The sequence below is a fragment of the Macrotis lagotis genome, chromosome 2, assembly GCF_037893015.1.
Source record: "Macrotis lagotis isolate mMagLag1 chromosome 2, bilby.v1.9.chrom.fasta, whole genome shotgun sequence".
In the NCBI taxonomy this organism is placed as follows: Eukaryota; Metazoa; Chordata; class Mammalia; order Peramelemorphia; family Peramelidae; genus Macrotis; species Macrotis lagotis.
Window position 1 is genome coordinate 304970630 of NC_133659.1, and position 16054 is coordinate 304986683.

The window sequence follows — 16054 nt, forward strand, 5'->3', positions numbered from 1 at the left end:
AGGCCACACAGCTAGGTAATTATTAAGTGTCTGAGACCGGATTTGAACCCAGGCACTCCTGACTCCAGGGCCCGTGCTTTATCCACTATGCCACCTAGCCACCCCTAATGTTTGAAGTTTTAAGCAAGCTCTCATTGCCCTGCAGAAAGGTCTGTCTCATCCAATTTGACCAGCTGCCATCTTGAATGTGAAAGAAATGTAGACTATCTGAATTACCATCTTGGTAACTTTAGAAACAATATTCTATTTAAAATTTCTTGGTAATAAAATTATTTTTACTGCATTGAATGGTCCACTGAAATTTTCTTGCATTCCATTCCAACACTGAATCATTCAACTAGCCTAAGTTAAGCCTGGACCATAATAAAAGGGAAAGAGGTTTATGCACTATCATATAAAGTACTAAGGGAGGATTTGAAACCAAATCCTTTCCTATCAAATCCTACTATTTCATCTTATAATAATGTATGACCCTTAGTAAAGGCCACCCTCTGCCTGATTTCTACCATATCTCTCTGCACCTAGTCTCCTGTGTACCCATATTGATATGAAGCTATTTACCAGTCCAGTTATTTAAAATTATGACTTTTCTTGACAAGACAGAGATGTATTTTTACTCCCTATCTGTGAAGTATCTTCCCATTTCTTCTTCAAAGATTTTCTGAAACTTCACTAAACCTAAGAAGTCAGTCATAAAAATGTATGTCCTCATAACAGAGTCTGTGAATTTCAAATTTGGCCCAGGGCTAAAAATTTACTATAATGCAATCTCCCATATAGTGGGATGGAAATAACAAAATTCCTTTTTTTTGTTTAAAAGAAAAGTGGAAAAGACTTTCTTTTCTGATGTGCCTGAGAAGTGTTCATCTAGCCTATGCCTGAAGTCTTCCAATGTGAGAACCCACTGCTTCCTGAGGCATTCCATTTCACTAAGGAATGGTTCCCATAACAAGGAAGAATTTTTCCCTGATATCAAGCTTAACAATTGACTCTTTGTACCTTCTAATACTCAGTTCTGCCCTTGGAGACCAGGTCAAATCTAATAAACTTAATATCAACCAGATACATGATTAGATATTTTAAGCAAATCTTCCAATCGGGGACCACCATAATAGAAGTGTAGCATTCAGTGTAAAAGAGAATTATTGTATATCCTTCTCTAGTCCAACCTCCCTGTGTCTGGTTCTGGGCACTATATTTTAAAAGAAACACTGATAAACTACATACATCCAGAGAAAGGAAAGCCATGTCCTATGAGGATCTAAATCTGGTTAGTTTAACAAAAAAAGAAAAACTAAGGGGAGACAAATTCAGCTATTTAAGGACTTGAAAGACTGTCATACAGAAGAGAGAACAGCTTTCTATATTGTTCTTGCAGGCGGGGACTGGTGCGTGTAGATGAAAGTTATAGGGGCATGCTTCAGCTACATATAAAGGAAAACTTTCTAACAAATGGAGCTGTCTGACATTGCAATAGTCTGCCGAGGGAGATAGTGAGTTCGCCCTCCCAGGAGGTATTTTAACTGATGCTAGATGGCTGTATGTCAGAGAGGCTGTGGAGGGTATTTCTCACCAAGTGGGAGACTAGACTAGATAATGTCTGAGTTTCCTTCTGACTCTAACTTTCTATAATTTAAGGATTAAAAAGGCAGACCTTTTCTTAGATCTTGTCAAAGCAGGATTTTTGTCTGGAAAGAAAGAGAAGGAAGCTTTCCAATATCTTGACTGACAACCTCAAAATTATCTTATCTTTTATAGTTTATATATATTTTATACTTCCTCAAACTGGATGTCTTAAAGGTCTTAGTAAAGTTTTAAATTATTAAAGCTTCTTGGAATCATGGAATAAATGGGGAGCTTGAGGCTTAACACTTCATTAAGACTTTTAGGAAACATTCAATATATATATATATATATATATATATATATATATATATATATATATATATATATATATATATATACCTTTTGTTTCCTCCTCTGAAAGAAGATAAGTTGCTAAGTGGTTCAGGGGATAAAGCATGAGTCCTAAAATCAGACTCAAGTGTCAAGACTCAAGTTTGGTTATGAATAGTTACTACCTGAGCAAGTCACTTCACTCCCAATGCCTTTAAAAAAAAGTAAGCTTTCTTTCTTTTTAGTAAGCTTAAAGAGCTGAGATGGTTTGGTTTGGTTTTGCCTCCTCCAAATCTACAACATGGTCTAAGACAAATTCTTATTGATTGACATTGATAATGTCATCTAATCAGATAGACCAAGCATTGGCAAAATATGACTTCTTTTAAAAAGGTTTACAGTTTTTAAAAATGTAAAAAACTATTTTCATCCCTAACTCGATCACCCATAATTTGCCATTTCTGAATATAATGTCAAAGATAGCATTATATTGTTCTAGGAAGGTCTTAATTGTTTTTTTGAAGTTGTTTCATGGATCCTTTTGTCAGTCTAATGACTCAAAATTTTTAAAAAATCATTATTTAAAAAAAAAATTAATGACCCAATCAATCAGTCAATAAACACTTAGTTTTTGTTGAGTCAGTTTAGTCATGTCCAACTCTGTGACCCATTTGGGATTTTTTTGCCAAAAATACTATACTATAGTACTATACTGTGTTCTGGGGGGGGGGGGAGGCAAAGGACAAAGGAATTCATGGTTTGTTTTTTAAATGCCTAAAATAAAATACATAGGATTACAAATAAAGTCATATTGAAATATAAATGTACCTGTGTCTGTGTGTGTGTGTGTGTGTGTGTGTGTGTGTGTGTGTGTGTGTGTGTGTATTGCTTCTTTTTAAATTTTAAAGACCCTAAGAAAAAGATGACCTGTTCTGGGGCAATGTTTCTCATGGAACATTGAAGAGTAGGACTATTGTGTCCGATTTTCCTACAGATCATAGACCCTCCTACAAAGGTGCCTCTAATGTGTCTATAGTTGTATTTGTGCCTGTCTTTCCACATTTGTTTTTATTCAATTATCATCTCTGAGTGCTTGAGGGTAGGGACCATGTCTGCTTAATTGTTTTTGTGTTAAGCATAGGTAAGCATTAAATGAAAACTAATTGATGGTTACTCTGAAATAATCCCTAGAGAAAATAATCATCACCAGCTCTCTTTTTTCTCTAAACTCAAAACGAAACCTGTATTTTAAACCCCTGGAGATCATTCAGTGTTTTAGAGAACCATCAAATGGGAGGGATATTTCCCCCTACCAAAGGGCATCACATAAGATATATTTGTTCTGTCTTTCTCTGGTCTCCAGTCTGACAGAAGTTAATTTAGTGGCTAAAGGGGCCATAAGGCATCTGAGAAAAAAGAATTAGACCTCTCCAAGTCGGTGGAAGTTTTATCCCTCTTTGGGTCTGAAAACCACAGAAGTCTGCAGCTGAGTAAATAATGGGCATTTGAGAAGTGTCAAGACTCACTTCCAAGAGACTCAATGGTACTGGAGAGTGACTACCCAAGACTTTACTTTTATTTTTACGGCTCACCCTTAACGCTCTCCCAACTCTACTTTAAGCCTGAAGCATTCAGCTCTACAATCCATGAAAATAATACCGCCAGCCCTCCATCACTCCAAGATCTTTGCTTGCCCTGTTGCCTTCTATTAATATTTCACAACGAAAAAGTTCAGAAAGTTAATCTGGAGAAGTTTTCATTTTTTTCCTCTCTCTCCATGAAAGGGGTCAAAAGAAGAATGTGTATCGGTAACATAAAAAGGTAAAGACAATTCAAAAAAATGGGTAGGACATTGGCAGGGCCTTGATTTGATTAGTGAGATCTGATTTATCACACTAATAATTTGCCATTTGTGTCAATAACTGCACATAAACAAAAAGTTATCACCTTCGCAAACAAAGCCCATGGACTGGAGAAGACTTTATCGAGCAAAAAGCACCTAATTTTAGCACTAGCTCTATGGTGTCCATAAATCAGAGTCCAAGTCAGGATATAAGAAGCAGAAACAGAGCATTCAATATTTCACAGGAAAGTACTTATTTAGAAACACAAGAGACAGTAGAGAGAGCACTAAATTTGACACAGTAAATGCCAGAATCACAGCAACTGAATTTGAACTCCACCTTTGCCTGTTACTCCCTATGTGTCCATAGACAATTCATTTCATCTTGTTAGTCCTCAATTTCTTCATTTATAAAATGAAAGGATTATATTAGATCAGAGATTTTTTATTTGTGACTGTTATTTTATTCCATTTTTTTCCCATTCCATGCAAAGATAGTTTTCAACACTCATCTTTTTGGAAACTTGATTTCCAAATTTTCTACCTCCCTCCCTTTCCTCCCCTCTTCCCATGACTATGAGTAATCCAATATGGGTTACACATGTACAATAAAGATCAACATATTTCTATGGTGGTCAAGTTGGGACAAAAGAACCAGAACTAGGGAAAGAAAAACCCAAGAAAGAAAGAAAAAACAATAAAACAAAATTTAAAAAGTAAACATAGTGTGATTTTCTCTATATTCAAACTCTGTAGTTCTTTCTCTAGATATCTATAGTATTTTCCATAATTGATCTCTCAGGATTGTCCTTGTTCACTGTACTGCTGAGAGGAGCTAAGGCCATCATATTTGATCATCACACAGCATTAGTGTGTGCAATGCTCTCAGTTCTGCTCACTTCACTCAGAATGAGTTCATTCAAGAATTGCCAGGCTTTTCTGAAGTCCACACACTCATGATTTCTTACAAAACACTAGTACTCCATCATATTCATATACCATAATTTGGCTATCTATTCCTCAGCTGATAAGCATCCCCTCAATTTCTAATTTTTGTGCCACTACAAAAAGAGCTGCTATAAATATTTTTGTACATGTAGGTATTTCCTCCTTTTTTATAATCTTATAATAATAATACCTAGTAGTGATATTATTACTGTGATAAATCATTAGTCCTTTGGGTATTGCTCCAAATTGTTCTACACAAAAGTTGGATCAATTCACAACTCCAGTAACAATACATTAATGCCCTAGTTTTCCCACATCTTCTCCAATATTGATGCTTTCCCTTTTTTTGTCATTTTAACCAATATGAGAGGTATGAGGTGGTGCTGCAGAATTATTTTAATTTTCATTTCTCAAATCAATAATATGACTATAGATAGCTTTAACATCTTCATTTGAAAACTGCCTGTTCATATCCTTTGAGCATTTATCAACTTGTAGTTTTATAAATTTGACTCAATTCTCTATACATTTTAGAAATTAGTCCTTTATCAGAAACATCAGCTTTGAAAAATACTTCTCAGCTTTTAGCATTCCTTTTTATCTTTGTTGCATAGATTTTATTTGTGCAATTTTTTTTAATTTAATGCAATCAAAATTAATCATTTTGCCTTTTATCTCACTCTTTATGTCTTCTACTTTCTCCATAGATCTGAGAGATAAATTATTCCTTGCTATATGATATCACTTTTTATGTCTAATTCCTGTAGTTATTTTGACATTATTTTAGTATAGGGTATGAGATGTGCATCTAGGCCTAGCTTTTGTCATATTATTTTCCAGTTTTTATCAAATAGTGAGTTCTTATTCCAGAATCTGGAGACTTTGGGTTAATCAAACATTAGATCACTATAGTTATTTACTACAGTTTCTTCTGAGCTTAATCTATTTCACTGTAGATCAGAGATTCTTAACTTGTGATCCACTCACCTCTGTCCTTCTCTGTGCTTCTTCGCTTTTTTTTCTGTTCTTCCTACAAAAATTGCATATGTTTATTACTGCTTGTCAAGTTCAGGAAAATAAAATAAAAATAATAAAATGAGGAGATTGGATTGAATGTCCCCCATCCATCTCCAAGAGCTCTAAATCTAGGACCCTAAAATTCCCTGATCAATTTGCTTCATCGACATTGGAAAACAGAAATCAACTAAGAATTGACTCTGTCTTCAAGACTTGTGTATGTGATTTTAGAATGACATAAACAGAATGGACACTAGCAAGTTGCCATGCGATCTGAATGAAGACTCATTTAAGAAGTGGCCTGTTATAGAAGAAATAGTTGTTTTATTAAAAAAGTCAGTGATATTCAAAGCAAGAAATAAAAAGTTGTTATTTCTAACATTGTATTGGCCTCTGCAATGCTAAAACAAGCAAACAAACAAAAACAAAGACCAAAAACATGAACTCGAAATTCTTGCCCATTTTTGTGTTACAGGACATTTTTAGCAATCTGGGGAAGTCCATGGATCCTTTCACAAAATAATGCTTTTTAGTCTACATTCACCCTTGATAGAAATAATAAAGTTCACTTTGAAGTAATTAAAAATTTAGATAAAAACTAAATTTTCCCCATCCAAGTTCAGACTCTTTGGGATACGTTCATGAACCGCTTGTGTGTCTGTGAATCTCAGGATAAGACCATCTTGTCTTAAAAAATCTAAGAATGTGGGTGGATTCTTTTTTAGAAAATTCATGGAAGGACATGGACAACAGTCACACAGGTTAAGGAGTCCTGGACGGATTGCATTCTGCACTAATGAAAAGAATATACAGGGGATGGCTAGGTGGCTTAGTGGATAAAGCACCGGCCCTGGAGTCAGGAGTACCTGGGTTCAATTCCGGTCTCAGACACTTAATAATTACCTAGCTGTGTGGCCTTGGGCAAGCCACTTAACCCCATTTGCCCTTGAAAAAAACCTAAAAAAAAAAAGAATATGCACATAATGAAGACCCTGAATATATTAAAGTAATGGGCAAAATCATCTTTGTAGCATTCTAAACATAAAATATTCATTTGCTATGCTCTCATATCCATATCTATACATGCAAAGTGGAATACTGAGGCAGTGATTTGAGTCATTCAGATCAAACTAAAAACACTTTAGTGTCAAATATCTAGATAACTGGTACTAATATGCTTTGTCTCTAAAATGCCTTTATATTTCTTTTTTTAAAGTGTAGGGAGACAGCATCAGAAAGGAATCTTTTTTTTTTTTTACAAAGATAACTTTGGGGATGCTTGTTTGACTCCATTCTCCAGCCCAAAAGTCAAGAGGTCAGTTTCAAAACAATAGAGAGAACATTTTCAGTGGTTCATACTCAAAAAAGAGGATTGGTTTTCCAACTCAGTTAAAACAAATTTTTTTTTTATATTTGATTTTTGGTTCTTTTGTTTATTTTTTCCTCCTTTGTACAGATGCAGAGGATAAAATTTTTGAATCATGTTGAAATAGAATAGGAGAACATAGTCTGGTATTTCCTTAATATTAGTGCCTCAAACTTCAGGTTTCCCCAAAATTCTCTGGGTAAAAACGTCCCAGCCAAAATCACTTTAGGGAATATTGAGTGAAAAGTATATTTTACACTGAATTTTTAATAACTTGATACATAAATCATCACACTAAAACCTGAATTGTAAGTTAACTCAGGGGACACTGCAGAGGTTAAAGCTTAGACAAGTAATAAATGAGGAAAGAGTCCTCATTACCTTGAGGGAAAGTATTGTATCAGGACAGAGGTTTTCTGCAGAACAGATTTATTAATGCTTTCAAGCAAAAAGGTACTGAGAATCCTGTTCATAAAATAATTCTGCTGCTTATTCATACTATCTCTATTTCCATATGTGCATTGGGTATATTTGAGCCCCTGCCAGGTAGCTGCCATCAGAAGGTAACACAAAGTCATTAATATAGTTTGTCCAAGTAAAAAGTAATCTTGGGAATTTTACAGAGTGAATTTCTCCATCCCACCTCTACTCATAGACATTCTAGACACAGTGCAGGGTCTAGAATTAATACTGACTTGAGAGCGGAGGACGGAGGTTCTATCTCTGACCTGTCATTAACTGGCTTTATAAATAGGAAGAAGCTCTTTATTTACTATGTCTGAGCCTCTGTTCTATACTGTACAGAGCTGCCTAAATAGTCTTCCTAACACACAAGACTGACCACATCACTCCCTGCTCAAGGGTTTTCAATGGCTCCCTATTGTCATTGAAATTTAAAAAGGAAAAAGATCCTCCACTTGGCATTGAATGTCCTTATTAATTTGCCTCTAATCTACTATCCTCATGTTATTTCACATTATTCTAGAGAAACTGATCCATTTTCCACTTCCAAAATTAGGCAAGCATCTATATCTTTGCAGAGGCTAACCCTACTTTTTTAATAAGAATATAATAATAGCCAGAACCTAGATAATTAGTCTTCTCTGCTAAGGGATTTATAAATATTGTTATATTATTTGATCTGCAAAACAAATCTGAGTGGTAGATGTTACTATTATTCCCATATTACAATTGAGAAAATTTGAACAAAGGTTAAATTACCTACAGAGGGAAAATATTTAAGGCTAGATTTCAACTCGGATATTCCTCAGTTCATGCTTAGCAGTCCATCCACTATGCTATCTAAGCATCTCTAACTACCTTCACGGCTAGACTCAGGTACCATATCCTTTGAGAAGTTCATCCTGATTCCTTGGATGTCGGTATTCTTTCCCTTCACAATTTTTTTTTATAAATGTTTCTTATTACAAGATGTATCTAGTCATAGTAGAATATAAAATTCTTTGAGGCACAAGCTATTTTTCACCCTGCCTTTATGTTTTCAGCACATAGAGTAACACCTTAGAAACAGATAATTTGGGTAAAATAGAGAATTAAAAAATTAAAACAAGCCTGAGTTTCCATCTTTCAGAGGACAAAAAGGAAAGATGACAATAGCTGAAGGGTCTGTGGGACAACAGACATAATAATATCCTATTGATGCTTCTATGAACAAGGTCCAGTCATTCTAAAAAAGAGAATTTGGAACAATGCTCCAAAAGTCACTAAACTGTGCAAACTTTATGAACTGGATAAACCATTACTAGGTAAATATCACAAAGAGATCACAGATAGAAGGGAAAGAGCCAGAAACCAAAACATCTTTAACAGAATTTCTTGTTGCAGCAAAGAATTAGAAACAAAATAGATTCTTGTCAACTGGATAATGACTGATCAAATTAGGATAGTTATATTAGTGGACCGTTACTGTGCTATAAGAAATGACAAAAAAAACAGATTCAGAGAAATCTTGGAAGACTTATGTGGAGTGTCACAGAGTGGGATCAGCAGTATCAGTCAGTTATACACACTGTATTTGACCCTTAGATAGTGATGTCACTTTGCTCCTCTTAGGACATGAAGGACAGCAACCAAACAGGAAAACAAATTCTACAAGGACTAAGACTTTTTAAACACTTAAAAAATTTAACCAGTGCTATGATCATGCCAATTCCAAAAGACTAATGATGAAGTACTTACCTCTTCAAAGGGAAGTGATGGTCAAGGTGCAATGCTGAAGGTAATTTACCTTTTCAGACAAGGCAAATTAATCATTGTGTTTTGCTTGACTATATTTGTTCTAAGAGTTGGTTTTCATTTTAGATAATGGGGAAAGTTTGGGAAGGTTAAGGTAGGGAGAAATTAATAGTGCTGCCAAAAAAAACCAGAGAAGAAAATCAATAAAATATTCAAAAAATACCCAGGAGAGTATAGAATGAAATTCCAAAATAGATTTCCAAAAAAAAGTAGAGAAACCTGAGCATTATACATTATATATAGACTTTTTTAAAAAAAGTTTAATGCAATGAAGATTTCATTGATAATCTTGTCTTATTTTTATATGGAAATATGCATGTTAGTTGTTTTTGTCAAGTGCAAAAAAAATTAAAAATAAAAGGATTTTGTCCATCAAGAAGCATTGTTAAATGGTTGCTATGTTAGAAGCACTGTGCTGACAACAGGTTGTAAGGCAAAACAGGATTGAGATTATAGAACATAAAAATAAGAGAACAGGTTCTTTCAACCACCAAAATGTCTTATTTTCCTCTTTAGATCTTAGTGTTCAATCTTTACATTTAATTGTGCATATCACTATCAGCTACTCAAGGTAACCCATTTTGTTCTTTGCTATGTTAAAAACTCCCATGTGTATGCATATATGTATATAGGTGTATAATGTAATGCCATTTTTCTCTAATGCTTTGCAACAACAAAAAATACTGCTTTATAGACAGATATAAATATCTATATGGGGGTAGGGGGATGGGGTGGGGCAATGGATAGAGGGTAGGGCATGGAGTTAGGAAGACTCGTCTTTCTGAGTTCAAATCTGGTCTCAAACACTTACTAGCTGTCTGAACAAGACACTTAACTCTGATTGCCTCAGTTTAATTCTCTGTAAAATGAGCTGGAGAAGGAAATGGCAAATACTCCAGTATTTCTGCCAAAACCCCAAATAGCACCATGAAGAAGAATATGACTGAAAAATGAGTTACTAAAATAAATATATACATAAACATATATAAAAATAAGCATGAGCATATATATGTATGCACACATATAAACACATTGTGATACATGTGTACACATTTATGAGTAAATATACATGAAAAGAAAGAAAGAATATTGCTCCTGGTTTTAAAATTAACCATCCTACCACTCAGATTTGTTCCATGGATGTTATGCATGAACTACCGTCTTCAGTTGAGTGGAAGTGTATATCTACTTCTCCCAAGTATTCTGGCTCAAATTATAATCGACTCTTATTGGTGTAGAGGAGAGAAGACATTGTTCATGGGTATAGATTCTTTCCCCAACCGTGAATGCCATTAGCACTCATTTTCAGATTGAGGGTGAGAGACTTTACAGAGAGACAGAGAGAGGCCTAAAGCTTGAACCTGACCTCAGATATTAGCTATGTGACCCTGTCTTCCTCAGTTTTTCTCAGTTTATAATGGCACTCTACAACTCAGGACTCTTGTGAGGATCAACTTAATATCTATACAGCTCTTAGGCGAGTGTATGTGTACAGTGAACACTTAATTAATGCTTATCCTCTTCCCTGTTGCTTTGGTAATTATTTCAATTCTGAACAGATACTTTTAATTTTCAAATGCATATTTTTGATACAGTGTCTTAATACTGTTAAATGTGTTCTAAGATTTGGCAAGTGTTCAGCTGACCTAGGTTTAGATAAGTGAAGTAGACTTATCTGTAAAACACCCCGCACTGAAGTCATTAATATACAGAAACCCAAGAGAAAAAGGGAAAGTAGGCTACATGTGGTTAGAAGAAAAATGCCTCTAGTGTATCTCCTAACTCTATGAAATTTAGGCTGATATGCATAAAAACATTCAATGGAATATTAAAGCAATAAACACGATAAACTTGTCTAAAATTTTCCAGTACTGTTTTGTTCATCTTCGTATTTCAGCAAAACTTCTAGGTTTTTAATCTGGTAATTTTCCAAATTGTAATCACTGCAACGTCCACCAAGATGCTGAGAGATCACGTCCTGGCAGAGGTTTGGAAAAAGTTCTGTCCTGGAGCAGAGTTATACAGATTGGAGAGAGTTTATTTTGTCTGAGTAGCCTTGACCTTATTCTTTCTTCTTGACTATTTTCTGACCTTCCCTTTTCCCATTCTCTACCTCCCTCCACTTTCCATCTCCTTATCTGAGAACTATGTAAGTTAACATCTTTACTATTAGAAAGGATGCATTCACTGACTACCAAACTGAACTTTTCACTATCATTGTGACTTTCCACACCAAAACCCCATTCCCTAGACAAATTCCCCTATATGTGTCTTGTCTTCCTCTATTTAAATGTAAGCTTCATGAGAGTAGGGATTTTCTTACTTTTCTTTATATCCTCAATACTTTTGGAACTGGCTTACAGTGAGTGCTTATTAAAGGAGTGAATGAGGAAAGGGAACAAGCAGGTGTTAAGTCCTACTATGTGCCAGGACATTTTACAAATATCATGTCAATAAATAATTGATTTTTCATTCATTCATTCATTGTTGTTTTCCTTGAAAATCAGAATAACTGCCTCAATTTCTAGTTTATTTTATAAGCACACAATCTCACTGTCATTTGGACAGGATAGGAATAGGAACTGTACCTTTTATTTCATTGATATGCATCCAGGATGATGAGCTCAAATAAAGATGGTGGTCACTAATCCATACATAAGGATCCCTGTGGGCCACATAATAACTTAGTTTTATTGTATTTTTGCCTATTTTCTTAAATAATTCCAAATTTTTTTAATTTATTTTTGGCAAGGTAGTGAGGTTTTTGCTTGCCCAAGGTCACATAGTTAGGTCATTATTAAGTTTCTTAGATTAGATTTGAACTCAGGTCCTCCTGACTCTAGGGCTGTTGCTCTATTCATTGCATGACCAAGCTGTCCCTCCAAGTTATATTTTGACCAGCTTCTTAAGGATTTGCAAGTATTGTGGATCCATTTCTTGGAGTTAATATTTACTATGAAATTACAGTCTATCCCTTTAAAAGGCATATGAATTCAACACTTTGAGATTTCAAATACTTGTTAACAGGTCTAGCATATTTAGCATAAAATCTATCAACTTCATGGAAATATTATGTTGCATGATCCCCAAACTTGGAAAGGGAAAATCCAAGGATATGCATCAATCAAATCCAGTCATTCCTTTTAGTTACCAATACATATGTTTGGATGCACTACTAAAATCACAAATTGAAATCGTAAACATTAGAAAATCACTGACATAGAGGTTTCCTATTTTAATGTACTTCCATTAGATATCATTTATAGGGAAACAATTGCATCTTTAATATATTTCACAACTGTTTAAATGTTTTTGAACTTGTTTCGAATTCCTTCAGCCTTCAAATTCATCATCTTTAAGATTACTAGCTATTTGGATTAAAAGATTCTATTTGCTTGTGAAAACTGCACTTGGTTTATGTTCAAACACATTAAAATATGCCTTATGTCCTATAATTTTCTTATTTTTCCACCAATACAGTTGGAAACCCAAATTTGATTCATTATACAACCTACTTCAAATGTTACCATACTTTTAGATACAGCCTTCCAAAATAAATAAAATAAAAGCTGTGGAATCTGGCACCTTACCAGTTAGAAAGATCTGGAAACCAATATTTCTGATTTGCCCTTGAAAACAAAACTTTCATGAAAGGAACTAAGAAATACTGAAGTTGAGTGAATGAAAAGCAGTTTTATCAGCCTGTGTTAACTCCAGAGTTTCTGTGACTCTGTCAATAAATCACAGGAAAAATATATAATGAGAATTAATTGAATATTCAGTATCTTGCTAAGCAATGGAAAAATAGAGGTTCAAGTATTTAAGGTAGGCTGTATTTTTTTTAATTTTCTTTTTGTGTGTAGAATAAAAAGGTAGAAGAACTATAACAAAGTTGAGGAAATGAGGGTTTTGTCTCAGGGTGCTGAAATTCAAAGGATTCAAAAAAACTCCATCAGGAAGAAACAGTGGAGCTTATGAACTAATTACTAATTACTTCAAATAATTAAGGTAGAATGATAATGTGTTTCCTCCTACCAGTAGTCAAATCACAGGTGGATTTCTCTATCCCCTGGCACTACTCTCTTCCCTTTCCTATTATCCTCACAGTCTCTGAACTGGTATCAGGAGTTACTGAATCCAACTATCTCCTCTCCACACACACACACACACACACACACACACACACGGAATTTTTACATTTATAAATCCAAAATGTCTCCAGTACTTTGAAGACAAAGACTATGCTATTCTTTGCCCAGGTCACATTTTGAGGAACTTGCCTTGGGAAACAGAATTTCTACCTATTGGAGAGCAGAAAATGGAACCTAGAGGTCTGTTTCACAGGACTTTATGAGGGCAAAGGTATGAGGAAGACTTGAGTTGAAAACCTGCTTCTGATACTTAATGAATTACATGAACTAATGCTAGGTGAAGTGAGCAGAATCAGAAGAACATTGTGCACATTAGCAGCAATGTCGTGTGATGATCAGTTGTGATGGACTTGCTCATCTTGCTCATTAGCAATATGACGATCAAAGATTCTAAATGACTTGTGATAGAAAATATTATCCACATTCTGAGAAAGAGCTATGGAGTTTGAATGTAGACCAAAGCAGGTTATTTTCAATTTTTAAAGTTGGTTTTATGTTTTATTTTTTTTCTTTCTCTCTCATGTTCTGTACCTTTTCTTCTGATTCTTCTTTCACAACATAATTAATATGGGGAAAAAATAAATATCATCAGTCTCTATGAGTCTGTTTCCTTATAATAAAATGGGATAATGGCTCCTAACTCTAAAGGATTATTGGGAAAATCAAATGAAACAATGCAAGCAAAGTGCTTTGAATGCAAATCTGAATATGTCATATAAATGTAAGTAGTTATGAGAAACATTTATACTTTTATAAAGTCAGGGGTGGATAAGACTCTATATGTTTAAAGGGAACTATTCTATATTAAGTTTATGGTGTCACGTTTACCACTGGGGCCAAGAATCCTCTGTGCATTACTAGTTTATATATTATGGAGGGAAAATAAGAGGCTCCCTGAGAACTATATTTTATTTGTCTTTTTGTCTGTCTGTCTATTTATCTCTACATCTATTTATCTATCAATCAATCTGTCATTCATCTATTTTAAATCAGAAGTAGTTGGGTCCAAATTCTATCCCTAACACTATTGTCTGTGATTCTGACCAAGTCAACCGACCTCTCAAAGTCTCAATGCCTCTTCTATAAAATGAAATGACTGGAAATGAGAGTTTAGAGCTTCTAAGATCTTTTCCAGCTCTAATCTATAATGCTAAGGGAGCATCTATGTTCAACCAGTCTTAGATGCATGCTTGATGAAAAAAAAATCTGAGACTTCATCTAAGTCTAGAACGTACTTACATGAATTCCAGACAATATATATTGTATATCATATACACAATGCATTATATATATATATATAGTATATTGTGTGTATATATATATATATATAAATGTAGATATTTTTGGAAATGTACATGATCATCCTCATTACTTACTAATGAATAACACCCCGCTATTAGAGATTCATTTCTCTACTTAATATAAAAGCACAAGGAACAATAATTGACATAAAAATTTCATTATAATTTATTTTGAAATTAAAATTTTATCCTATTTTCTTTGCCTTTTGTTTTAAAAAATGTTTACCATGTCAAATGACATAGCTTGGTCCTTTAGAATTTTCTTAATCTCCATTGTTTCTAATGTTGAGATTTTAAAAGGCAAAAAAGTCTAATACATGAAAACATTAATACACTGGCTATAAAATCTCACTTATATATTTAGCTGATTTTTTTTACAATCTGACAGATGTCCAGTGAATTCTATTTGGAGAGGTTGAAATCTAGCTCTGCTTTGAAGTAAGACTGGGTAGGAAGTATGTGGTCATTTGGAGTCTTGGAGAGTGTGAGGACACTGGGGTCTGGATATTGGAGAGGGAAGCTTTCAATAGCTGCAAGGCCATATAAACAGAATATCCAAGGATTTCCATGATTTTATTCTAAGCTATCTTTCCAACATTAACTCAAATTCTTTCTTACTATCTATTCTTTATATCACTTCATGAATTTGTGTGTCATCCTTGCGCGGGGGCCATGCTAATCTTCTCTGTATCGTTCCAATTTTAGTATATGTGCTACCAAAGCGAGCACTCTATTCTTTATTTCAATCAGTCTGAATTATTTGCTATGCCCTGTATATAATTTCTTCATACTTTCATTTATATCACTTCCAGTGCCTTTCCCTGATCTCTGCCTACTGAAATTCTGCCTGTCATTCAAGATCCAACTCCTCCCTTAAGTTTTCCTGACTCTCACTCCACTCTGAAATCATAGTGATCTCTTCTTATCTGATTATAGAAATTTGATCATACTTCTTTTATCGATTTATATTTTATTATATAGATTATATTTGTTTGCATGCAGATGGACAAATGCTGTGCCCCGAAGTGGCTAGAACAGTTTTTGTCCTTTGATTTTTTAACAATACTTGTGTTTTCCCAACTGTAAGCATTTCCCAAGGAAGACCCACACCCTTTACAAACATTATTGCAAATTTCAACCTAGGTTTTTTTGGCTCTAAACATAAGCTCTCTTTCTTTCTACTATATCATGCTGCCCCTCAGATCTTTCATATATGGAAAGTTCACAAATAGTATCTGTTTTATGGAAGTATACTTAAGGGAAAAAACAATTTCAC

General features: G+C 34.4%; 1 non-coding gene across 1 annotated transcript; it reads right to left on the reverse strand.

Moving 5' to 3' along the window:
- Positions 1-15400: 15400 nt before the first annotated feature.
- On the reverse strand, positions 15401-15507 carry LOC141515651 (U6 spliceosomal RNA). Its single transcript, XR_012476412.1, has one exon. It is a non-coding gene; the product is annotated as a U6 spliceosomal RNA (small nuclear RNA).
- Between the last annotated feature and the right edge of the window lie 547 nt (positions 15508-16054).